General features: G+C 49.7%; 1 long non-coding RNA gene across 1 annotated transcript in view; it reads left to right on the forward strand.

Moving 5' to 3' along the window:
- The window catches only part of LOC140411409 (uncharacterized), a 41790-nt gene extending 16904 nt beyond the window's left edge, over window positions 1-24886 (forward strand). The window contains exons 2-3 of the long non-coding RNA XR_011940847.1: window positions 22950-23300; window positions 24755-24886. This is a non-coding gene — a long non-coding RNA (uncharacterized lncRNA). The remainder of the gene's footprint in view (window positions 1-22949; window positions 23301-24754) is intronic.
- Window positions 24887-26070: the final 1184 nt, after the last annotated feature.

Below are 26070 nucleotides of genomic sequence, written 5' to 3' on the forward strand. Positions count from 1 at the left end.
TCACAATACTCCAAATGGGGTCTGACCAGAGCCTGAGATAGCCTCAGAAGAACACCCCTGGTCTTGTATTCTAGCCCTCTTGACATGAATGCTAACATTTCATTTGCCTTCTTAACTGCCAACTGAAGATGCACATTGACCTTAAGAGAATCGTGAACAAGGACTCCCAAGTCCCTTTGTGCCTCTGATTTCCGAAGCATCTCCCTATTTCAAAATAGTCTATGCCTCCATTCTTCCTACCAAAATGCATAACCTCTTTTCCAGATTGTTTTCCACCTGCCACTTCTTTGCCCACTCTCCCAGCCTGTCCAAGACCATCAGCAGCCCCCCTGCTTCCTCAATACGACCTGTCCCTCGACATATCTTTGTATCATCTGCAGACTTGGCAACAGTGCCTTCAGTTCCTTCTTCCAGATCGTTCATGTATATTGTGATGTCGACTAAAAGCAAGGATGGTCTAGTGAACCTTTATAAATGACGGGTCCAGTCTCAATGGAGGTTTGCGTCTAGCTCTGGGCACCACACTTTAGAAAGGATGTGAAGGCATTGGAGAAAATGCAGAAAAGATTGACAGAAATGGTTTGAGGATGAGGAACTTCACTGGGGGGTGGGGGCAGGGGGGTGTGGGGAAGAGCTTGGGGGCATTGCCCAGATAGGCCCAATGGGGCATAAAGGAGGAGCCCCCTCGCTCGCCAGCAGCCCACCCAATGAAAGCTGCCCGGCTGCAGGTCAGCTTTGGATTTCTCCTGCTGCTGGTTCAATGCCAGTGGTGGCAAAATGTTTGGCCAATTAATGGCCTCTATTGGCCCAGTGGACAGGTCGGCCTCCCGATATTACCCTTGCCATGGGTACAATTGTGACGGGGTCAGGGTGGGTGGGCAGGTGGTGGGCACGGTGCCCATGGACTACAAACAGAAAATGCTGGATAACCTCAGCAAGCCTGGCAGTGTATTTGGAGAGGGAAACACGTTTCGGATCTAAATGACCTTTTTACAGAACTGGAATGTGGATCTGATTCCAGAGGAGTACATCTCTGTGAGGGCCTCCTCCAGGAACCACAGACAGCACACGCATAACTCTGGATACCACAGGAGATATGGAAAATGCTCCCTGAACAACCAGCATGGATAAGGCTACCTGCTACGAGACTTTGTCTCAAAGCACACAGCACTTCCGGAAACTCGGAGTCAGGAGAAAATAAGCAGCAAGTAATTTGTCAATGATTGTTGAACCCAATCATTGTCTCTGGTGGTGATTGAAGGAGTCTTCCTGTTGTTGAACCCATGTTCAGCGCCTCCTGCGGAAGAGGTGGTCGGGATTGGTTCTGTGCCAGCTGGGCATTGGAGTGGTCCTTCTGGCCTCCGCTGATGACATGTCCTCATGTTCATGAACCCTGCTGACCTGCAGCGGAAGCTGCGTCTCCTCCCTGGATCCACTGGGCCGAGTGCTCCCGACTCCGGGTCAGTCCGTGGCGGATGGACATCCCTCCCAGAGGAGATCAGGCCTTTCACCTGGAGCAGGACCAGCCTCCTCTACTTGGGCGTCCATCTTTGTCCGGCTGAGGAATCCTGGCCGGCTAACTGGCAGGAGCTGGAGGCCAAGGCCACCGCTCGCCTGAGAGAGTGGACAGGACTGCTCCGAGTGCTGTCTTACAGGGGCCGAGTTCTGGTCATAAACCAGCTGATTGCCTCCATGTTGTGGTACCGGCTGGTCACATTGGGCCCTCTCCCTGACTCTGTCACAGAAATCCAGAGAATGTTCATACAGTTCCTCTGGGACAAACACTGGGGATTCCCGGACACCTAAATCCCGACTGTATACAACGGCACCACCACCTCTGCTGGGTGTGACCTGTCGGTGAGACAGGTCATATTGAAGGATGGTGACAGTGTCTGGGGTCTGTCAGTATCACCGTGTCAGGCTGCTGTTTGACTAGTCTGTCAATTCCCTCTCCCAATTTTGGCTCCTGAATGTTAGGAAGGGGATTTTGTGGTGCCGGGGTCGATGTCGGGTGCCGGGGTCGATGCCGGGTGCCGGGGTCGATGCCGGGTGCCGGGGTCGATGCCGGGTGCCGGGCTCGATGCCGGGTGCTGGGGTCGATGCCGGGTGCCGGGGTCGATGCCGGGTGCCGGGGTCAATGCCGGGTGCCGGGCTCGGTGCCGGGGTCGATGCCAGGTGCCGGGGTCGATGCCGTGTCAGTATCACCGTGTCAGGCTGCTGTTTGACTAGTCTGTCATTTCCCTCTCCCAATTTTGGCTCCTGAATGTTAGGAAGGGGATTTTGTGGTGCCGGGGTCGATGCCGGGTGCCGGGGTCGATGCCGGGGTCGGTGCCGGGTGCCGGGGTCGATGCCGGGTGCCGGGTGCCGGGGTCGATGCCGGGTGCCGGGGTCGGTGCCGGGGTCGATGCCAGGTGCCGGGGTCGATGCCGGGTGCCGGGGTCGATGCCAGGTGCCGGGGTCGATGCCGGGGTCGATGCCGGGTGCCGGGGTCGATGCCGGGTGCCGGGGTCGATGCCGGGTGCCGGGGTCGATGCCGGGTGCCGGGGTCGATGCCGGGTGCCGGGGTCGATGCCGGGTGCCGGGGTCGATGCCGGGTGCCGGGGTCGATGCCGGGTGCCGGGTCGGTGCCGGGTGGATGTTTGGCACCACGGTTACCCCTTTGCGTCTCAGATATGCTGATCAAACACCCAGCTCTCTGAAATCATGTTCACGGTGCTCCACCGACAGATAATTCAACCGGTCCCATTCAACACTGGACACCAGAGGGAGGGCCTCACCTGGCGAGCTGCACTTCACTCACAACTTTGGGGTTGGGGATTTAAATATTTTTATATTTATTTACGGGGCATCGCTGGTTAGGCCGGCATTTATTGCCCATCCCTAGTTACCCTTCAGAAGGTGGGGGTGAGTTGCCTTCTTGAATCGCTGCAGTCCCTGGCGTGTAGGTGCACCCACTGTGCTGCTAGGGAGGGAATTCCAGGATGTTGCCCCAGTGCCAGTGAAGGAACGGCGATATATTTCCCAGTCGGGATGGTGAGTGACTTGGAGGGGAACCCCCAGCTGGTGGTGTTCCCAGGTATCTGCTGCACTTGTCCTTCTAGATGGTAGTGCTTGTGGGTTTGGAAGGTGTTGTCTAAGGAACCTTGGTGAGTTACTGCAGTGCATTTTGTTGATGGTACACACGGCTGCCACTGTTTGTCAGTGGTGGAGGGTTTGAATATCTGTGGAAGGAGGAGCAATCAAGCGGGCTGCTTTGTCCTGAGTGCTGTTGGAGCTGCACTCATCCAGGCAAGTGGAGAGTATTCCATTACACTCCTAACTTATGCCTTGTAGGTTGTGGACAGGCTTTGGGGGTCAGGAGGTGAGTTACTCACCATAGGATTCCTAGCCATTGACCTGTCCTGGTAACCACAATATCAATATGGCTAGTCCAGTTCAGATTCTGATGAATGGTAACCCCCAGGATGTTGACTGTGGGGGATTCAGCGATAGTAATGCCATTGAATGTCCAGGACCGATGGTTTGATCCTCTCTTGTAGGAGACGGTCATTGCCTGGCACTTGTGTAGCGCAAATGTTATTTGCCAATTGTCAGCCCATTTAACCTGAGGATCACCACACCTCAGGCGAGGGGCAAGGTTGAGAAGGCGAGGCCTGAATGTATAACCTCAGCTGGTGACGAATGTGATATAAAATAGTTACTTTAGAGACATTAGTTACTGTAATGTAGAGATATGCCAGTCTCATTCTGGTGAGTTCACAGACAAAGGATTTCAGACCGCATGGCAAAGCAGGAAGAGGTGTGTCCACCATCGGAGGAGAAAAGGATGCTGGGTAATAGGGGCCAGAGGAAGGGATTGGAAGTGAGCCAATCAGAATGTCTGACTCGGCCAGGAGGGGTATAGGCTGACCTATGGGAATCGTGTATGTGAAACTTGATACCATTTGAATTGATTTGCAGAGATCCCTTTGTCTCTTTGTTCATTCGCTTTCCGGGATGTAGGAGACTAGATGTGTCCTATGCTTCTGTGAAATGGAACAATCTTGCAAGCTAAATAAAATAACTAATGCTGTACCTTCAAATCCATCTCGACTTTTATTGAGGCCAGACTGACGGGTAAAGAAATTTAGGATTTATCAATTGGTGCCGAAAACCCGGGATTTCTCAAGACGGTTCTGACCAACTGCGAAATCAGAATTAGACTGATTATGAACAGGGAGAGTGGGAAGAAGGGGCCCACAATGTATAGCTGGAAAATCACCGCGCATTGCTTTTTCCCCTCTTCTTATCGTCTGATTAGTCTGGTCACTCGCGGTTGGTACGGAAAGATCGTCTCGACGAAATCAAAGGTCAGTCTGGGGATTAGAAATTTAATTGATGGGATTTCATATTGTTGATTCGGCTTGGGTTATGTTTTTGGGTTGATGGGACATCTAAAATGATGATTCAATTCCAAGTATAAGTGTTTTTATGGCTGATGAGACTTCAGTAGTGGAGTTTCAGTCCAGTATATGTGTTTAAGGGCTGATGAGACTTCAGTAGTGGAGGTTCGGTCGAGTATATGTGTTTAAGGGTTGATGGGACTTCAGTAGTGAAGGTTCAGTCCAGTATAACTGTTTTTAAATTTGAAGATGATTCAATTCCATGTGTGAGTGTTTTAAATATATAGTTGATTAAGCTAAAATTGTACCCTTGGACTGTGATGGCGAAGGGCGCAGTTCTGAGGACTAGTTGAGATTGTGGGGAATGCTGCATATTGGTTGAAGCAGAAGTCTCTCAAACGGTTACCAGCAGCAGCCAAAGTTAAAGATGACAGACTGTGCTTCTCACTCAGGCCTTGAGATAACAGCAGCAGCCTGTCGTGTAATCGGATACCTTTCCTTTGAGTCAGTGAACTCCAGCAAAGTTATGTTTTGAATTAATTAAAGGAAACCAGTGGGTTTCTCCACCTCTTTGATAAAAGTTATTATTTTCGAAAGCAATTGATTGAAATTGCCAGATTCTTAAGTTTTACTTACTTGAAATAATGTTTATCTCATTTTATTTGTGAATGAATAGAAACTTAAAGAAGATCACTGACACCATTTTAAAAAGTGTAAATCTGGAGATGATAGTTGACTTTGCCAACATATTTGTGAATGTAAGAAAAACTTGTTAAAAGAAAAATTGTTAAGATAAAGAATTAATTAAGTTGTAAATGTTATACAAGTTTGTGTTAAGCAAATCGTAGATTTAGTTCTGAGTTGAGATCAGAGCTAAGCTTGCAAGTTGCAGTAATTCAATTTGAATTTTCAAACATTTTTATGTTTAAAAAAAAAACACTGTTAGAACCTTTTCAATCGTTTTGCCAAGAAAAAAAAAAAACGCGCAAGTAGAGACAGGAAAGGCGAGGGTCAAACAAAAGATGAGCTACGTAGTTCAATGGCTGGCCTTGAATTGACAGAAAATGATAAATTCAATAATTTAGAAAAGTCACTAAAAGTTCCGACTGCACCTGTAGCATTGTCTGCACTAATTCCAGAACCACCAGAGTATAATAATTGATATCCAGTCACTGCTCCCCAGATTCCAATTATGCTAGTAACTCAAGCCCTTTTGGGTGATAGTGTGGGTCCTGATTTACCATCTTCACGATCAGTAGAGAAAGAGGAGCTCTGTTCCGCAAGCCCAGTTAGCTCTAGGACCAGATCTTGGACAGCGAGAGAAGGGCTTGATCCTAACCAAAAACAATTAAGCATACCACCTAAATCCCTCCAAACCAACGGGAAACTGCAAGGTTCGAGAACAAAGGGAGCTGCAACAGATGATTTTGAAGAGAAAGAACTCCCTCTAGTGACAGGGAGGGACGTCGAAGTCTTGGAAGAACCAGAGGAAATAGCTAGAGTGCCCCCTGGTGAGATTTGGAGACAGTTGCCGATTAGGGAGGAAACCATACCCACCCAAAGGGACCCTCAGCTCCTTTTTATGGCCCACCGTATGCAGCAACAGCTTTACAACCGCCGACCCTCTGAGGGGCCATTGGTCTACTGGGAGACGAGGACGGGGCAGATATAGAGGGAGCAATGCATGTTTTAATTGCGGCCGTGCAGATCACTGGCAACAGGAATGCCCCTTTAAAAGACAGGCAGTAGAAAGAGATTATCCGACCCAAAGGAGGGGGTACCCACCAAGGGGAAGACAGACGAGATACACTGACTTCTCCCAGGCAAACCCTTTCCCAACATAGGATTGACTAGTTAATTTAGTCATAAGGACTCTCCAATCGGACAGGGAACCTATTATCTCTCTGCAGATAGGAGATCAACATCACACATTTGTAATCGACACTGGAGCAGCCAAGTCTTCTGTGCAATCAGAACTTCGACTACCACTATCCGACCACACGCAGCAATTGTCGGGGTTCCAAGGACAGGTGTGTGAGTATCCTATTTCTGAACCTGTGACAGTCACTTACGAGAATAAGTCTGCAGATCATCAGTTTGTAGTGACTACTGGATTGGACTGTAACTTGTTGGCCCGAGATTTACTGTGTATCTTCCAGCTACAGCTAGAGTGCGGAGACCAGGGGGTAACGGTTAAATCATGGAGGATGAGACAACAGTGCTATATTTCTATCACCACCCAGTGGTGGACGTTAGACATTGAACATTCACTGCATCACGTTACCCTGGCCTATGACAGAACTGGACAAAACAGGGAGTTGGAGGACAAATACCGGCCATTAATTGGGACCGAATGGCCAGTCAAGGTTACAGCCACAGTCACGGGAAAAGAAGGTACAGCCAATTTTGTTACAATACCACCACATTTATGGCCACAGTCAGCTTCGGTAAGCCCTCATATTACACGTCAGGTCCACGACCAGTACCATGCCAGGGATCTGGGGCAAATGGTAAGGAGGGCAGTGGATCATTCAGATCCAACAGAGTACGCACTTGAAGTCATGCCAGACGGCACTGCCAGAACATATTTTGAGGTCCCTGAAACAATTAACACTCGACTGCAGCATCACTGGGGACATGATGTTTTGGAATATGTCAATCCACAGGTCTGGGCGAAATACCCATCACAAGTGGGAAAGACAAATGTTACACCTATAAAGGAACGATTAAGGATCATGTAAAGCTACCTTCCATTCGGCAATACCCCCTGAAATCCCAAGCTGCTCCGTCTATAGACAAATTAATTCATGAGCTGTTGCAACAGGGTATTTTGGTCCCTTGCCAATCAGAATGTAACACCCTCATACTTGCTGTGCCTAAACCAGCCAAACCAGACCAGTACCGATTAGTACAGGATTTACGTTCAATCAATGCCATCGCATAGCCGTTACATGCTCTCACCCTCCAACAGGATATTACGGTGTATAGCTCCCACTCGGTCATCACACTCCTGAGGCAACTGCAGACTCAGCATCTTACCGCAGCTAGTCAGAATAGGTATGAGGTATACCTTTTGAACAATCCACGTCCGACATTTAACCACTGTACCACTATCAATCCAGCCTGTTTTCTTAGTGGTCCCCCTGTCCATGAAGACACACCTGGCCACGACTGTTTAGCCTTGATTCAGGAAACTACCACAATAAGGGGCGATTTGAGTGACATTTCGTCAGAACAACCTGACATGATTATGTGTGGTCAAATATCCCACCGGGGTTTAGTTAATGACTTACTGCAGGCCCTTCTTATGCCCGCACAGATTTCCGTTATTAAATGCGCTGCCCACACAAATGGTAAGACCCCAGTTGACGTTGGTAATGAACAAGCAGATTGTGCAGCGCGGACAGCCGTGCAAATTCAGCAAGTGATGGTGCCTAAAATGTTAAGTCAGACTAAATGATCTACTATAAATATGTCTGCTTCTGACAAGTCAATGCCAACCATCCAAGACGTCATAAGGTTACAGGAGGACGCTCCTGAGAGTGATAAACAAATGTGGAAACGGTTAGGTTGTACATATGATTCTGTTTCCTCTTTATGGACCACGCCAGCACATCAGACTTGTATGTCTGATGTACTGGCTTAATGGGTCATTGAATGTGCTAAAATGCAGGGGTTGGCCCAGAGTATCAGTAATCGGTGTTTGATTTGTCAGCAATATAACACCGGAAAAGGTATCCCTTGTGGGATGGGGCAAACCCCGTTGCCCAGTGGTCCCTTTGAGACGCTCCAAATGGATTACATTGAGTTGGAAAGGTGTCAATGTTATAAATATGTTTTGGTCATTGTGGATGTGTTCAGCAGATGGGTCAAGACGTATCCGACTATCGATAATAAAGCTGCTACTGTGGTTAAAGTCTTGATGCGGAAAATCATTCCCTGTGCTATTTTCCAGGTGTGGAGCATGATGGGGTGGCTACGCACCGTCTGTGTGATATTTGGCCTCACTTCGCTTGGAGTGTTATTGGCGATGGACATGGAAAAGGGGAATATTATCTATATTTGTAACCCCAACCAACCTACAAGGATACATCACCTATGCAAAGGTGACGTTCTTCGCTGCCCCCATATACGAGGACATGGTATCGACTCATGGAAGGTCGTCAAAGTTAAGGAGAATGCAGGACTCATGAAGCAATTGCACCGGTCCCGGCGATGGGAAGGGAATATTTTATGGAAACATTGCCTTGTTTTTGGAGTACATGTAAATTTGATTTTGGATGTGTTAAGATTGGTGCAATAAAGGTAACATCAGGCCGTCAGGAGAGCGTAGGAAGAGGCTATGAGAAAGAGAGAGGGACTAGAGAGAGGACGGGGCGTGTGAGAAGGGAAGTACAGCTAGAACGTAGGTTACCGGGAGATACACTTAAGTTAGTTAAAGGCCAAACTGAGGAAAACCTGGGTAGTATGAATCTCTTCTACCAGATTTACCATCGCTTGTATGGCCACGGACGGGTTGTCTGCTATCCGAACCCCGCAGCAGTGTCTAGGTTATTTTCTGTTTCACCGCTTTGGGGCACTCCCCAAACAGTGGTTCATTGTCAGCATTCCGAGCCACTGCCCGAGCAAGTCACTCTTCCTTACGATCCGGGTTCAGCACCACCGGCTATTTGCCTTCCCCTTCCTCGGGATAATTCCCATTCACAGTATGATAGGTTGCAACGGTGGAGGGCGTATATACCTAGCCACTTCACTCCCAATAGGGATTCCCGGTCGTACGAGAATTGTTTCAGCAGTGAAGGATACGGCTGTTTGCTGGAAGAGGTGGAAACGAATATAACATGTCTGTTCCCCACCTGTACGGACAGGAGGTGCCATATCACCCAGGCGTCTGGCCAATGCGTTTGTTACAACACCACTTGCGTTCCATTGAACGCCGGCCTCCAGCTCCTTTGTGGCTGGGCGAATGTCTCTCATATCACTGTTGGGACTCGGGCTTTCCGCATTGCTAGGCGGCCCAAATGGGCGTTTCGAAGCTGGATAAACTGGGCTACTGGGGGATCCTTACACAACCGATATACTGATTGTGATGCTAGCCTGCACACGGAACAAGGATACTACTTTTTATTTAATGGCACAGCGACCAATGTTTTGTCACCCCCATTTCCCCGCCAAATTGCTATAGGGACTCTAGTCCCTACCACAGTCCCCTGCCCTGCGGCGTGGAAGCTGCATAATCAGTTAGCACGCCGGGCAGTCTCGGCTGAATTTTGCGAGAACTGGAAAAAACCTCAGGTTCTCGCACCCAACCGGGGCCACTCAGCCGGGTGGGGGATTCTGAGCGTCTTGACACTGGGAGGTGTGGGGGGTTCCTTGGCTGTCAGCAATAGGAATTATTTTATTTGTGGCCTTACCATCTTGGGAAATGAAACCTTGGGAGCCCTCGGGCAATAACCAAGGAATTGTCTCAGCTACGGTTGTTTGCAATGCAGAACCGGTATGCTCTTGACTATCTTCTGGCCCGTGAGGGTGGGGTATGCGCCATAGTGCAGGGCAAGTGTATCATGGGAGTTCAGGACTTGACCGCTAACATCACTAAATTAATGGATCACATACGGGATCACCTGGACGGAATGCAGGATCCTGGCATTTGGGGTAACTGGGGATTTGGAGGTTGAAAGGGCTGGTTGATAAATATGGTCATGTATTTAGTGGTGGCTATCGGCTGCATCTTTGTGGGCCCAGCCATCCTTAAATGTGTGATGGGTAGAATGTGGGGTACACTGGAACAGATCAACGCCCCTAAAATCTTAGCTGTCAAAATCTATGAGGGTGCAGCAGATGAAGGGGGGCCACGCCAGGAATTGGAAATGCAGTGACAGATCTTTTTAGATGAGGGACCGTAGCTATGGATTGGATAGTTCGAATGTGATATAAAATAGTTACTTTAGAGATATTAGTTACTGTAATGTAGAGATAGGCCAGTCTCATTCTGGTGAGTTAACAGACAAAGGATTTCAGACCGCATGGCAAAGCAGGAAGAGGTGTGTCCACCATAGGAGGAGAAAAGGATGCTGGGTAATAGGGGCCAGAGGAAGGGATTGGAAGTGAGCCAATCAGAATGTCTGACTAGGCCAGGAGGGGTATAGGCTGACCTATGGGAATCGTGTATGTGAAACTTGATACCATTTGAATTGATTTGCAGAGATCCCTTTGTCTCTTTGTTCATTCGCTTTCCGGGATGTAGGAGACTAGATGTGTCCTATGCTTCTGTGAAATGAAACATGCTTGCAAGCTAAATAAAATAACTAATGCTGTAACTGCAAATCCATCTCGACTTTTATTGAGGCCAGACTGACGGGTAAAGAAATTTGGGATTTGTCACTGGTACAGGAATTGAACCCGCGCTGCTGGCCTTGCTTGTCTCGCTTGGGTAAGAGGACCAATCTCTGTCTTACAAAGGAAATTAGGGATAGTATCCGATCCAAGGAAGAAGCACACAGATTGGCCAAGAAAAATAACAAGTCTGAGGATTGGGAGCAGTAAAGAATTCAACAAAAAAGGATCAAGTGATTGATTAACAAGGGGAAAATACAGTCCGAAAGTAAGCTTGCAGGGAACATAAAGACAGACTATAACAGTTTCTATAATACATGAAGAGAAAGAGATTGGTAAAGACAAATGTCGGCCCCCTACAGACAGAAATGGGGGAATGTAAAATTGGTGACAAAGAAATGGCTGAGCAATGGAATACATACTTTGGTTCTATCTTCACAAAAGAGGACAAATTAGATACCAGAAATGTTGGAGATTGAAAGGCTGAGTGAGAGGGAAGAACTGAGGGAGATCAATATTAGGAGAGAAATGGTGTTGGGGAAATTGATAGGACTGAAGGCGGATAAATCCCCAGGGTCTGATAATCTACATCCCAGAATACTGAAGGAAGTGGCTCTGGAAATAGTGGATGCATTGGTGGTCACCTTCCAGGATTCTATAGACTCTGGAGCAGTCCCTGCTGATTGGAGGGTGGCTAATGTCACTCCAATATTCAAAAAGGGAGACAGAGAGAAAGCAGGGAATTATAGACCAGTAAGCCTAACATTGGCAGTGGGGAAAATTCTCAAATCCATTATCAAGGACTTTGTAGCGGGACATTTAGAAAGCAGTGGCAGGATCAGTCAGAGTCAGCAGGGATTTATGAAGGGGAAATCATGCTTGACAAATCAAATGGAATTCTTTGAAAATGTATGTAGTAGAGTTGACAAGGGGCCTGTCGATGTGGTATATTTGGACTTTCAGAAGACATTTGACAAAGTCCCGCATCAGAAATTATCGTGCAATATTAAAGTGCATGGAATTGGGGAAGTGTATTGAGGTGGATAGAAAACTGGTTGGGAGAGCAGAAACAAAGAGCACGGATTATTGGGTCCTTTTCAAATTGGCAGGCAGTAACTAGTGGGGTACCACACGGACCGATACTGGGACCCCAGCTATTCACAAGAGATATTGATGATTTGGATGAGGGAACAAAATGTAACATCTCAATGTTTGTAGGTGACACCAAGTTGGGTGGGAGGGTGAACTGTGATGAGGATGCAGGGATCCTACAGCATGATCCGGACAGGTTGGGCGAGTGGGCAAATCAATGGCAGATGCAGTATAATTTGGATAAGTGTGAGGAAGCAAAAACAGGAAGGCAGATTACTACCTGAATGGTTGTAAATTGGGAGAGGGGAGTGTGCAGCGGGACCTGCGTGTCCTTGTGCACCATTCGCTGAAGGTAAGCATGCAGGTAAAGCAGGCGGTAAAGGAGGCGAATGGCATGTTGACCTTCATTGCGAGAGGTTTCGAGTACAGGAGCAGGAATGTGTTTTTGCAATTATACAGGGCTTTGGTGCGGCCACACCTAAATATTGTGTGTAGACTTCCAGTAGCGGCCATGACCTGCTAGGTCACGCGAACGGCAGCTCCCGCCGGGATCGGTGTTTCGGGCCGCTAAAAGGAGCGGCGGCGGCAATTAACAGGAGGGACCGGCATGGGAACAGACGTGGGAGAGCCCCCCCCCCCCCGCTGGTGCATGGAGAGGACCAGGTGCGGAGCCGGCAGATGCGCGAACCCGGGGAAGAAGGTCGAGAAGGTCCGGCAGGACAAAATGGCGGCCGGAGAATATCGGGAGGTGTGGGCCCAGTGGGCCAGACAACAGCAGGAGCTCCTGAAAAACTGCTTCATGGAGCTGAAAAGGGAGATGCTGGCCTCCATGGAGAGAATTGTGGTGATCCAGAAGGCGCAAGAAAAGGAGATCAAGGAGGTGAGGAGGAAGGTGGCGGAGAACGAGGACGAGATCCTGGGCCTGGCGGTGAAAGTGGAGGCGCACGAGGCGCTCCATAACAGATGGCAGGAGAGGCTGGATGGCCTTGAGTGCAGATCTCGGTGCCACAATCTGCGGATCCTGGGCCTTCCTGAAGGAGCGGAGGGGGAGGACGCGAGCACGTACGTGGCCACAATATTGGGGACGCTGATGGGCGCGGGGGCCTTCCCACGGCCCTTGGAGCTGGATGGGGCGCACAGGGTTCTCGCTGGAAAGCCGACGGTAAACGAGCCACCGAGGGCGATGGTGATACGGTTTCAGCGCTTGGCAGACCGGGAGCGAGCCCTGCGTTGGGCGAAGAAAGAGCGGAGCAGGAAGTGGGAGAGTGGCGAGATCCGAATTTCCCAGGACCTGGGAGATGAGCTGGCGAGGAGGCGTGCAGGGTTTAACCGGGCAAAGGCGGTCCTTCACGCTAAAGGGGTGAGGTTTGGGCTCCTGCACCCGGCGAGACTGTGGGTAACATACCAGGACAGGCAACACTATTTTGATACCCCAGACGAGACGTGGTCGTTCATCAGGCAGGAGAAGCCGGACCTGAACTAAGGGACTGTTGTATGGGGGTGAAATGTGCGGGTGGGGTGGGACCGAGGGGAGGACTGCGGGTAAAGCATAAGTTTATGGGCACGTCTGCCCTAGTTTGGTTGGGGTTTGTTGTTTGTTTTGCTTGTTTTCCAGGTGTTTTGTTTTACAGGTGTTCGGTGCTAGGGGGTGGGAATCGCCCGGGACGGGCTGTCCGGGGCACGGGGAGGTCCCAGATGGCGCTTGCCCCTCTACCCTGATAGGGTGGCCCGAAGGGGGCAACAAGTTAAGGGTGGATATATAGAGGCGGGAGCGGCCGGGGTCAGCATGGGTGAGCTGACTCACGGAAGCAAAATGGGGGGGAAACCAGAGCTAAGCGGATGCTTGGCCGGGGGGGGGGGGCGTTTGGGGGGGGGGGAGGGGGGTTTGGGGGGGGAAGGGGGAGGGGTGCTGCTTTGCTGACTGAAGGGGAGCCAGGTGAGGGGTATGGATGGAGAGTCGGCCGGGGGGAGAGCTGGAGGAGGGAGGCCGGGGCACGCGGTTGGCCGAAAAAGGGAGATGGCTAGTCGGCGGGATGGGGGGATGGTTACCCCCCCCCCCCCCCCCCCCCCAAGCAGGCTGATCACATGGAACGTGAGGGGCCTGAATGGGCCAGTCATGCGGTCCCGCGTGTTCTCGTATTTGAAGGGGTTGAAGGTAGACGTGGCCATGTTGCAAGAGACGCACTTAAAGCTCGCGGACCAGACGAGGCTAAGGAAAGGATGGGTTGGACAGGTGTTTCACTCGGTGTTAGACTCAAAGACCAGTGGAGTGGCTATTTTGGTCAGTAAATGAGTGGCGGTTGAGACGGGGAGTATCGTGGCGGACAAGGGGGGCAGGTATATATTGGTGAGTGGCAAGCTGCAGGGGGCTCGGGTGGTGTTAGTGAATATATATGCCCGGAACTGGGTCAATGCGGACTTTATGACGCGTGTACTGGGTAGGATCCCGGACTTGGAGATAAGTCAACTGATTATGGGAGGGGACTTTAATACGGTCTTGGATCTGGGCTTGGATCGTTCCAAATCCAGAACAGGAAAGAGGCCGGAGGAGGCCAGGGCCTTGTGGGAGTTCATGGGCCAGATGGGGGGAGTGGACCCCTGGAGGTTTACACGGCCAAGGATGAAGCAGTTTTCCTTTTTCTCCCATGTCCATAAAGTGTATTCGCGAATAGACTTCTTTGTGTTGAGTTAATCCCGAGGGTGGAGGGGGTAGAAAGATCGGCCATTGCAGTCTCGGACCATGCCCCGCACTGGGTGGACCTGCGACTGGGGTGGAACGCGGTCAGCGCCCTCTCTGGCGACTGGATGTGGGGCTGCTGGCGGACGAAGAGGTGTGCGGGCGGATAAGGAGGAGTGTTGAGAATTATGTGGGAACGAATGACACAGGAGAGGTGACGGTGGCAGTGGTTTGGTAGGCTCCGAAGGCGGTCAGTAGGGGAGAGTTAATCTCCATTAGGTCCCACAGAGAGAAGAAGGAGAGGGCGGAGAGGGAGAGACTGGTGGGAGAGATACTCAGGGTAGATAGGAGGTACGCGGAGGCCCCAGAGGGGGGCTGTTGAACGTGCGCCGGAAATTACAGGCGGAGTTTGACTTGCTGTCCACGGGGAAGGCGGAGGCGGAGCTGAGGAAAGCGAAGGGGGCAGTTTATGAGTATGGGAAGAAGGCGAGTAGGATGCTGGCGCACCAGCTGCGCAGGAGGGAGGCGGCCAGAGAGATTGCGGGAGTGCGGGATAGGGAAGGCAACATGGTGCTGAGCCCAGAGAGGGTCAATGAAGTCTTCAGGGAGTTCTATGGAAGGTTATACAAGTCGGACCCCCCCCCCCCCCCCCCCCCCACCCCCCCCCCCCGGGGAGGGGGAAGGGATGAGACGGTTCATGGACCGGTTGAGGTTCCCAAGGGTGGAAGCAGAGCGAGTGCAGGGACTGGGGGCCCAGATTGGGTAGGAGGAGGTAGTCAGGGGGCCGGCAGGCAGGCAGACGGGCAAGGCCCCGGGCCCGGACAGCTTCCCCGTAGAATTTTATAAGAAGTTCTCGGAGCTGTTGAGCCCGCTCTTGGTGAGAACCTTCAATGAGGCAAAGGAGAAAGGGATCCTCCCTCCGACAATGTCGCAGGCATTGATCTCGCTTATCCTGAAGAAGCAGAAGGATCCGCTTCAGTGTGGGTCCTACAGGCCGAGATCGCTCCTGAACGTGGATGCCAAGCTGTTGGCAAAAATTCTGGCCACCAGAATAGAGGACTGTGTCCCGGGAGTGATTGGGGAGGACCAGACGGGGTTTGTTAAGGGCAGGCAGCTGAACGCGAATGTGAGGAGGTTCCTGAATATTATCATGATGGCTTGGGGGGGTGGGGGGGGTGGAGGTGGTGGCTGCGATGGACGCGGTGAAGGCCTTTGACAGGGTTGAGTGGGAGTATCTGTGGGAGGCGCTAGGCAGGTTTGGATTTGGGGAGGGATTTATAGGGTGGGTCAAGTTGCTGTATCAGGCCCCTGCAGCGAGTGTGTCCACAACCCGGCTAAGGTCGGAATATTTCAGTCTGCACCGGGGGACGAGACAGGGGTGTCCCCTGTCCCCATTGCTGTTTGCCCCGGCAATTGAGCCATTGGCCATCGCGCTCAGGACTTCGGGGGTTTGGAGGGTGCTGGTCCGTGGAGGGGAGGATCACCGGGTCTCCCTCTACGTGGATGACCTGCTGTTGTATATTTCGGACCCGTTAGAGGGGATGGGGGATGTCATGCGGATCCTGGGGGACTTCGGGAGGTTCTCGGGGTGTAAGTTGAACGTGGGGAAGAGTGAGCTGTTCGTGGTCCATGGTAGGGGCCAGGAGGAGAGACTGAGGGAGCTCCCGCTCAGGTTAGTGGAGAGGAGCTTTCGGTCCTTGGGGATACAAGTGGCCAGGAACTGGGATGCCCTGCACAGTCTCAACTTAACCCGGCTAGTGGAGCAGATGGAGGGAGAGTTTACAAGGTGGGATATGCTCCCACTTTCCTTGGCGAGATGGGTGCAGACTGTGAAGATGACGGTTCTCCCCAGGTTCCTCTTCGTATTTCAGTGCTTCCCCATTTTCATCCCCAAGTCCTTCTTTAAGCGGATGAATAGGATTGTGACGGGATTTGTGTGGGTGAATAAAACCCCGCGAGTCACAAGTGTATTCCTGGAGCGTAGCCGGGGCGGGGGGTGGGTGGACTGGCTCTGCCGAACTTCTGCAGTTATTACTGGGCGGCCAATGTGGCCATGATCAGGAAATGGATGATGGAGGAGGGGGCGGCGTGGGGGCGGTTGGAGGTGGTGTCGTGTAGAGGCACCAGTCTAGGGGCACTTGTTACGGCTCCGCTGCCGTTCTCGCCGGCGCGATACACCACTAGTCCGGTGGTGACAGCAGCAATGAGGATCTGGGAGCAGTGGAGGAGACACAGGGGAGAGGAGGGGGCCTCGGTGTGGACCCCGATATGGAATAACCACAGATTTGCTCTGGGTGGGTTGGATGGGGGATACCAAGGCTGGTATAGGGCAGGTATTAGGAGGATGGGAGACCTGTTTATAGACGGGACTTTCCCTAGCATGCAGGTGCTGGAGGAGAAGTTCGGCCTGCCCCCGGGGAATGCGTTCAGGTACCTCCAGGTTCAAGACTTTCTTAGAAAACAGGTGGGGACATTTCCGCTGCTACCCCCTCGTAGGATCCAGGACAGGGTGGTGTCTGGCAGCTGGGTAGGGGAGGGGAAGGTGTCGGACATATATCAGGAGCTGCAGGAGGTGGAGGAAGCCTCAGAGGAGGATTTGAAGGGCAAGTGGGAGGAGGAGCTGTGTGAGGAGCTGGATGAGGGTCTATGGGCCGGCGCGCTGAGCATGGTGAACTCCTCCTCATCATGTACCAGGCTCGGATTAATCCAGTTCAAGGTGGTGCATCGGGCGCATATAACGGCGGGAAGAATGAGTAAGTTTTTTGGGGTGGAGGACAGTTGCTCGAGATGTGCAGGGAGTCCGGTGAAACATGCCCATATGTTTTGGGCATGCCCGGCACTTAAAGAACTCTGGCAGGGGTTTGCGAGGGTGATGTCCAGGATTTGGAACACTCGGGTGAAGGCGAGTCCAACAGTAGCGATATTTGGGGTGTCGGAGGATCCGGGAGTGCAGGAAGCGAAAGAGGCCGAGGTACTGGCCTTTGCCTCCCTGGTAGCCCGGTGACGGATCTTGCTAATGTGGAGGGACTCAAATCCCCCGGGTGTGGAGACCTGGGTTAGCGATATGGCGGGGTTCCTCAGCGTGGAGCGAATAAAGTTCACCTTGAGAGGGTCCTTGATGGGGTTCTCCCGGCGGTGGCAACCTTTCCTTGACTTTCGAGGGGATCCGTAAGTGTCAGCAGCAGCAGCATCCTGGGGGGGAGGGGCGGGGGGTTCAGGTGGGGGTAGTGTTGATACAATGTGAGTTGGGCATGGAGACAAAACCCACCTTGTTCTGTTTTTTTTTAATTCTGTTGTGTCAGTAGTTTCACTGTAAACTTTGGGATATGTTTCTTGTTATTGTTTATTACTATCTGTATTCCTATTTTTGTTATGTAAAACGTTCATTGGAAAACTTTAATGAAACATTTATTAAATGTTGTGTGTAGTTTTGGCCTCCTTTTCTGAGGAAGGATGTTCTTGCTCTCGTGGGTGAGCAGTAAAGGTTTACCAGACTGATTCCAGGGAGTTTTTTTCAAATAAACTTTTAAAACCCACACAAACACAGGGAGAATGTACAAACTCCACACGGACAGTGACCCAGAGTCGGGATCGAACCCGGGTCCTTGGCGCCGTCAGGCAACAGTGCTAACCCACTGTGATACCGTGCTGTCCCTCACCCTGATGGTGTTGACCTCACTGTGGGGAGTGATCCCACAGGTGGCATCAGTCTTCCAATAACTCTTTTCAATAACTGTTCCTCGTCACTGAACCGGGACAATGTGATGTTTTGAACATGAAGACTGAGACAATTGTGTCTGTGGATTGCCGCCCGCTCGAGTTTCAGAGTGGGATCACTGAGCTGGGGGATCAGTGTTGTCTCTGACACTGTATTTTCCCATTGAACCATGAGAACCCCAAACTATCCCAACTCTTAAACAGGAAAATCTGACTAAAAATACACATCACCCCCAATATCCAGAAAATCAACTAAAAAACATAACAATGTGCAAGCAGCCCCAGGTTACTTACCCACCGCCATACAGAGGGTGAGAGTCAGAGCTGAGAGAGCTGAGCAAAACATTCCAAACAAAGTCCTTTTGCAAATGTACAATTCTATTCTTTCTTCCTGTATTCTCGGGTCAGTGGTTCACAGGTAGCTCATTGTCACGCACTTCCTTGTGTTCAAGTTCAAGGTGGACCACAGAAAGGGAAGGTGAGGGGGTAATGGTCGGGTTAAAAGGTCTCGGGTGTTTACTCATTTGCGGACTCTCCGCGCAGAAGTAGTCTTCTTGCAGGAGACATATTTGCCAATTAGGGATCAGACGAGACTGAGGAAAGGGTGGGAGGGGCAGAGGTTCCATTCAAATTTTCATTCAAGGTTCAGAGGAGTTCCGATCTCGATCAATAAGATGGCATTTACGGCGACTAGAATTAGATAAATAGAATTTTATAAGTCTCTATGAGATCCCCCCTCATTCGTCTGAACTCCAGCGAAAACAATCCTAACCTAATCAATCTCTCCTCATACGTCAGTCCTGCCATCCCTGGAATCAGGAGGGCAGCACGGTGGCGCAGCAGTTAGCACGTTGCCGAGGTCCCAGGTTTGACCTTGGCTCTGGATCACTGTCCGTGTGGAGTTTGCACATTCTCCCCGTGTTTGCGTGGGTTTCACCCCCACAACCCAAAGATGTGCAGGGTAGGTGGATTGGCCACGCCAAATTGGCCCTTAATTGGAAAAAATGAATTGGGTTCTCTAAATTTATTTTAAAAAAACATCATCAGAGTGAGGGGATGGAGACCATTGTCTATAGAATAAAATGGAGCCATTTCCACTGGTCAGTACTGGCGAGCTCTCCGAGTATCTGTGGAGACGCAGGGTGAACCTTGCTGAAGTCTGCTGCTGGGGCTCCTGAATTATCATCCCCAAAACCACTTTAATATCCCTCAGTAACCCAATCTGTTCCATGGGAATGAATCAGAGAAGCACAGAAACATTCCCGACAGTGCAGGAGGAGGCCATTGGGCCCATTGAGTCTATACTGACCCTGTGAACGAGCCCCCCACCAAGGCCCACTCCTCCACACTTAATTTTGTTTTTTAATAATCTTTATTGTCCCAAGTAGGCTTACGTTAACACTAGTCGCCACATTCCGGCGCCTGTCCGGGTACACAGAGGGAGAATTCAGAATGTCCAATTCACCAACAACACGTCTTTCGCGGCTTGTGGGAGGAAACCGGAGCACCCGGAGGAAACCCACGCAGACACGGGGAGAACGTGCAGACTCCGCACAGACAGTGGCCCAAGCCGGGAATCGAACCTGGGACCCTGGAGCTGTGAAGCAACAGTGCTAACCGCTGTGCTACCGTGCCACCCAACTTCTATCCCCATGTCACCATGTAAGCTTTTGAATAGTACGGGCAATTTAGCATGACCAATCCACCTAACCTGCATAGCCTTGGACACTAAGGGACAATTCAGCATGACCAATCCACCTAACCTGTGCATCTTTTCTCTGTGGAATGAAACCGGAGCACCCGGAGGAAACCCACGCAGACACGGGGAGAATGTACAAATTCCACACAGTCACCCAAGACTGGAATTGAACTTGTGTCCCTGGCGCTGTGAGACAGCTGTGCTGACCCGGGTCCCTGGCACTATGAGACACCTGTGCTGACCCGGGTCCTTGGCACTATGAGACAGCCGTGCTGACCTGGGTCCATGGCACTGTGAGACAGCAGCTGACCCGGGTCCCTGGCACTGTGAGGCAGCATTGCTAACCCTGGTGACTGGCGCTGTGTGGCAGCAGTCATAACCACAATGTCACCGTGCTGTCACACCTCTAGAAGTAAAAAAAGGAAGTAATATTGAGACATTCTGGAATCTTTCACAGCAAAATCTAATAGAAGAGTATGTGAAAGAAACAAGAATTGTGTGTTTGCAAAAGGACTTTGTTTGGAATGTTTTGCCCAGCTCTCTCTGCTCTGACTCTCACCCTCTGTATGGCGGTGGGTAAGTAACCTGGGGCTGCTTGCACATCGTTATGTTTTTGAGTTGATTTTCTGGTTATTGGGGGTGATGTGTATTTTTAGTCAGATTTTCCTGTATAAGAGTTGGGATAGTTTGGGGTTCTCATGGTTCAATGGGAAAATACAGCGTCAGAGACAACACTGAGCCCCCAGCTCAGTGATCCCACTCTGAAACTCGAGCAGCCGGCAATCCACAGACACAATTGTCTCACTCTTCATGTTCAAAACATCGTTGGGCGGCAAGGTGGCACAGTGGTTAGCACTGCTGCCTTGGGAGCTGAGGACCTGGGTTAAAACCCGGCCCCGGGTCACTGTCTGTGTGGAGTTTGCTCATGCTCCCCGTGTCTGTGTGGGTTTCACCCCCACAACTCAAAGATGTGCAGGGTAGATGGATTGTCCATTCCAAATTGCTCCTTGGGTACTCTAAATTTAATTTTAAAATTAACAAAACCTCGTTGATTCTTTAATTCCCATTTCTCCTGATTTGCACGATGATTTTCATTGGATTATTTTCCGTCCTGGAATGTTAAATGGAGGGAATTAATTTGCCAGAGGATTTCTTCCTCAAATCCACCATTCATAAACTGCTCCTGAATTATCATCCCAAAATCCTTCAGACCCCTTTCATGTCCGTGAGGAGCCTGATCCGTCTCATAGGAACAGTCACCCCCTTGAAGCCTTTCCCCCAAATGTGTGCCCCTATTTACTGCTGTCTGTGTGAATGGGAATGGGAGGTGTAGGGATTGCTGAGGGGGTCAGCACACTGAGGAGGATGTTTAATGTACAGATGCTGAAGGCTGAAGTGACTCTGACACAACTCCAGGCATTTTTCTGCCTCTATGCTTCAGTCATGAATTTTGTGAGCATGTTTCCTGATCTAATTAGTGTGAGTGATCCGAGCTTCCCAATGGGAATCCTGTGGTGATGTTGAGGGGGATGTGAAGAGGTCCCACTCGGTGCCTCAGCAGAGTTGACAATCTCAGAAAGCCACCTTGGAATGTTCTGGCCACCAGAGGGTCAGAACCCTGCCCCTTGCGTTGAGGCTCCTGAATCCAGTAACGTTGCCGCAGGCTGCAGGGGGGATTGGGAACTCAAAGGGGTCAGAAATTCTCGAGATCCAGTTTGATTGTTGGACGATCGTTGGGTCAGGAGATCAGTTTACCCATTGTGCCCAATGGGAGATGATTATTTTATCAATTTTCATAGACTTTTGGATTTTATCTTTCTCAGCTTCTGATAGGATCCTTGATGCAAAACCACAAGAAGCCAGGAAAGAGAGTGAAGTCAGACAGGAAATGACATCCAACAATGTGATTAGAAATCTCAATTAAAATAAAATTAAGAGAAATGTTGCACTTAAGAAAGGAAATATAACATGTCCTGGGAATTATAGACAATTTGGTATCACATAAGTTGTATGAAACATAATGGAATTCCTACTAAAAAAATCTAGACTCTAAAAAACAAATAGAAGAATGAATAGTTAACATGGACTTGAAATGGACGTGTCATTCTTGACCAAATCAATTCATAGACTCAGAGAATCCCCACAGTGCAGAAGGAGGCCATTCAGCCCATCCAGCCTGCACCGACCCTCTGAAAGAGCACATGACAGAGGGTCAGGCCCCCACCCTATCCCCGTTACAGAACACTAAGGGGCAATTTTCCATGTCCAATCTATCTAACCTGTATATCTTTATACTGTGGGAGGAAACCAGAGCACCCGGAGGAAACCCACACAGACACGGGGAGATGATGCAAACTCCATACAGACAGTCACCCGAGGCCAAAATTGAACCTGCGTCCCTGGTGCTGTGAGGCAGTAGTGCTAACCTCTGTGTTACCATGCCACTGACCAGAATTCTTTGAAGAGCTAACTAAGAGAGTAGACATAGGTAAACTTGTAGATGTGATATATTTAGATTTCCTTTGAAAAGGTAATAAACAAATGAATGAGAGAAGACGGGAATTGGAGCTCTTCAATGTTCTGTGCTGGGATGACTCTTGTTTACCATTCATATCAATAATTTAAACTTGGACCACGCTTAACAGAGGAAACTGCACTGCTCCTGGCTGAATACATTCTGTTCCTGGCTCTAAGGCCTGCAAGCAGCCATTCACAACACCAGCACACATTTGGTCAATCTGACCCACCTCCAGGACATCGTTCTATCCCTCAAATCCTCCCCACTGTGTCCATCTTGGCTCAGTTCAAATCCCACTTGAGACGCGAGGCTTTGAGCACAAAATGCTAGGCTGACATTATTGGTCAGTACAGTGCGATGTGAGACAGTGAAGTTCAGGGTGTGGATAAAGCAACTGGGCTACAAGTTACTGATGACAATGCACAATATTAATTCCTGATCTACACGGGATTTTATAATAACTTGTGTTTCAGCTTCTATTTTGTATTTTCTTATCTGTTCTGATCTTCAGTTATTTTCTGTTCACAGGTCATGTGACAGGGACGGTTCTTATCCAATCTCCTCAAGTTGTGAAAGTGCCTGAGGGTGAAACAGTGACGTTTCTGTGTGACTTACAGAGCAAGCATGTAGGGCACACTGTGGATAAATACACTTTACATTGGTACCGCTCACAAAGTCAGGAATGGATATTGAGTCATGATGTAAGTGGCGAAGTTTCCCGGGCGACAGGTCTGTCTGATCGGTTTCAGCCTTCCAGAGATGTTCCCGGTAACAGCTACATTCTGACAGTCAGAGATGTGAAGCTCGGTGACTCCGCTGTCTATATCTGTGGGATTTGGGGGAAAATCTTTGGGAATGGAACCCGGCTGAATGTAACCAGTGAGTAATGTCTATGCTTTATTACTTTTATTCCAAATAATGTTATTGCACAAAGACTGAGTTTAAAAACAGTGACTTGACCGCCCAGAACTTGAATCTTGATGAAAAGAGAGAGACGTTGCTGAAGTTTGATACAGATGAGAATGTGGAGGGAGGATCAGTAAGTTTGTGAAAGACACAAAGATTGAGCTGGTGGTTAATAGTGAGGAAGAAGGTTTCAGGTTGCAGGGGGGGTTAGCACAGCACGGGGGGGGGGGGGGGGGAGGGTGGAGGCGGGTAGAGAATGGGAACGGGTCTGTCGCCCGGCGCCAATCCCAGCGGGTTTCCCGATCTCAGCGGCCTAGAGCGCAGAATACCGGCCGATGTCCCCGTGAAGGAATTTGGGAAATTTGTAACGAGTGCATTCTCTAAATCTGCAGCGATCTCTTTTAGAATCACAGCGTGTGGGCCATCAAGTGTGTGAGATTTTCCTGCTTGTTGTCTTTGCCCTCCCCTCCCGGAGGTGGGAATTCTTCCTGAGCTTTGTTCCCTGCAGTCCTGGCCACACAGATTGGTGGCATCGACAATGATTTATTAAACTATTGAGCAGCTCAATGCTCACTTTCCAATCATCAATGAGAATTGCTGGAATGTGGACTAAAGAAACAAAGGTTTGTTCTTGAATTGAGCAACTCATTCAGCTAATAGGACAAGGGCCACAAAATAGTTGCCCCACACTTTGAATGTGAGTGAGGAACACATTAACTGGCGGCTTCAGTGCGGCCGGGACAATGGGTGGAATCTTGTGGAGGTGATGGGAACTCAGCGGGTGGCTGGAGAGGCAGCCACACCCCCACATCATTTCTTTTTGGGAAGCTCCATTGGATTATGTGAGCATGAAGGGATTGACAGGTCAATAATGGGTCTGACCCTGTGATCGAGGACCCCGGAGTCTCTGATCGGAGGGTGGCACTTCTACTAAAAGCAGAAAGAAAGGCTGCAATTCTCTGGCCGTTGCGATTGCCGCCGGCAGCGCCCCCTCGCCCGGGGCTTTCCCTGTGGCGTGGCTTCAATGGGAAATCCCACTGACAAGCGGGAAGGCAGAATCGCGCTGCCTGGGAACAGCGCGCCACCGAGAAACACGGAGGAGGATACAGAACGGAACTCACTGGGGATCTGTTGGTGGTTTTCTTTCCATCTGTGGAACTTTGCTGCACTGTTACCAAGTCAGCCAGAATGGCCAGCAAGTGGTCAGTGTGTAATATAAGATTGGCCTGCCGCATTATCAATAATTCAAATTGATCTGAGTTTAAACTGACATTGTTATTCCAGGTGTCCAGCAGATAGAAATATCTGCTCAGTCTGAATTCCACCTGCTGTCATTTCTCTACTTTACCATTTCAAATGTCACCGACTGACGAGAATCAAATCCTTTCCCCGTCCTTTAACCGTAAACATGTGATTTCCTTTCACAGACCCGGCTGACGCTGAGAAGATGAAGCTTGTCTGGATCATTCTGGGAACTCTTACGGGATTTGCTGGAATTAGTTTGCTCATCGGATTCATACTGCTTCGGAAATAACAATCCCGTAATTTTGACAGAATAATTCCGTTTATCTCGGTTATTGTGTGTAGTTTGTTTTGTTTGTTTATGGTATGTGGGCATTGTTGGCAAGAGCAGCATTTATTGCCAATCCCTAATTTCCCTTGCGAGCAATTAACAGTCAACCCCATTGTTGAGGATCTGATGTTGCAATCCTGGCCAGACAAAAACAGTGGATGAAATACGGGACAGGAACCCCAATATTTGATCTTAATTTGGTAAAACTGTGATGAAATGACACCTCACTCCAGGAGTGATTTTGGGAAAAATAGGGATATGGTGTATTAAACAAACTTGATTACTTACAGAGTATGAAATTATATTTTACATCACACCAGGAAATAGCTGACAATCGCCACGTAAACAATGCTAATCAATACGGTGAATACAGTAACCCTTAACTGCTATCTTTGTTCCCACTCAAACAATTAAAAATCCCATCTCAACTCTCAATCCACTGTTAAATACAGTTAGCCCTCAAGAATACCTGCTTCACAGAGATGTTCTTTGAAGAAGAGCGATCATTTGAAGACAAGATCTGAACCCTGTCAGAACCGTGCAGAAAGTCTGGCTGTATTTCTTCAGAAGATACTTCAGCTTGTTTTAGCTCACCTTCTGATTACACTCATCTGAACTGCTTGGAAAGAAAGTGCTCATCTAGTCACAGGCATAAATCTTTGAACTGAACTGAGATGCTTGCTGCCTGCTCACATCTCCATCTGAAACTCAACTGAACTCTGCTGCTCCGCAAAATGCCTGATATCTTTGCTACTCCCAGAAATGACATTATTTTACCAAGCTAAAATCTTAATTAACTCCACAGGGAAACCCCTTAATCCAAACAAAACTCCATTAGCCCAAGCTTTTAACTATGCTTTAATTGCACCCATGGATCCAAAACCAGGATTTATAAAAACATGACTGCAGCAGTCACACACACTAACTCCGGATTTTAACCCTGATTGCACCAAATACCCACAGTACAACATGTCTGAAATTCCTACATTCACCACACTGCAGTCACATGTCGGCCAGACCAGGTAAGGACGGCAGACTTCCTTCCCTAAAGGACATCAGAGAATCAGATGGATTTTACAACAGTCACAGATGGTTTCAAGGTCACCACTGAGGAGAATAGCTTTATATTCCAGAGTCTGTATTAATTAAAAACTTGAATTTAAATCTCAC

Source organism: Scyliorhinus torazame, chromosome 1 (assembly GCF_047496885.1).
Source record: "Scyliorhinus torazame isolate Kashiwa2021f chromosome 1, sScyTor2.1, whole genome shotgun sequence".
In the NCBI taxonomy this organism is placed as follows: domain Eukaryota; kingdom Metazoa; phylum Chordata; class Chondrichthyes; order Carcharhiniformes; family Scyliorhinidae; genus Scyliorhinus; species Scyliorhinus torazame.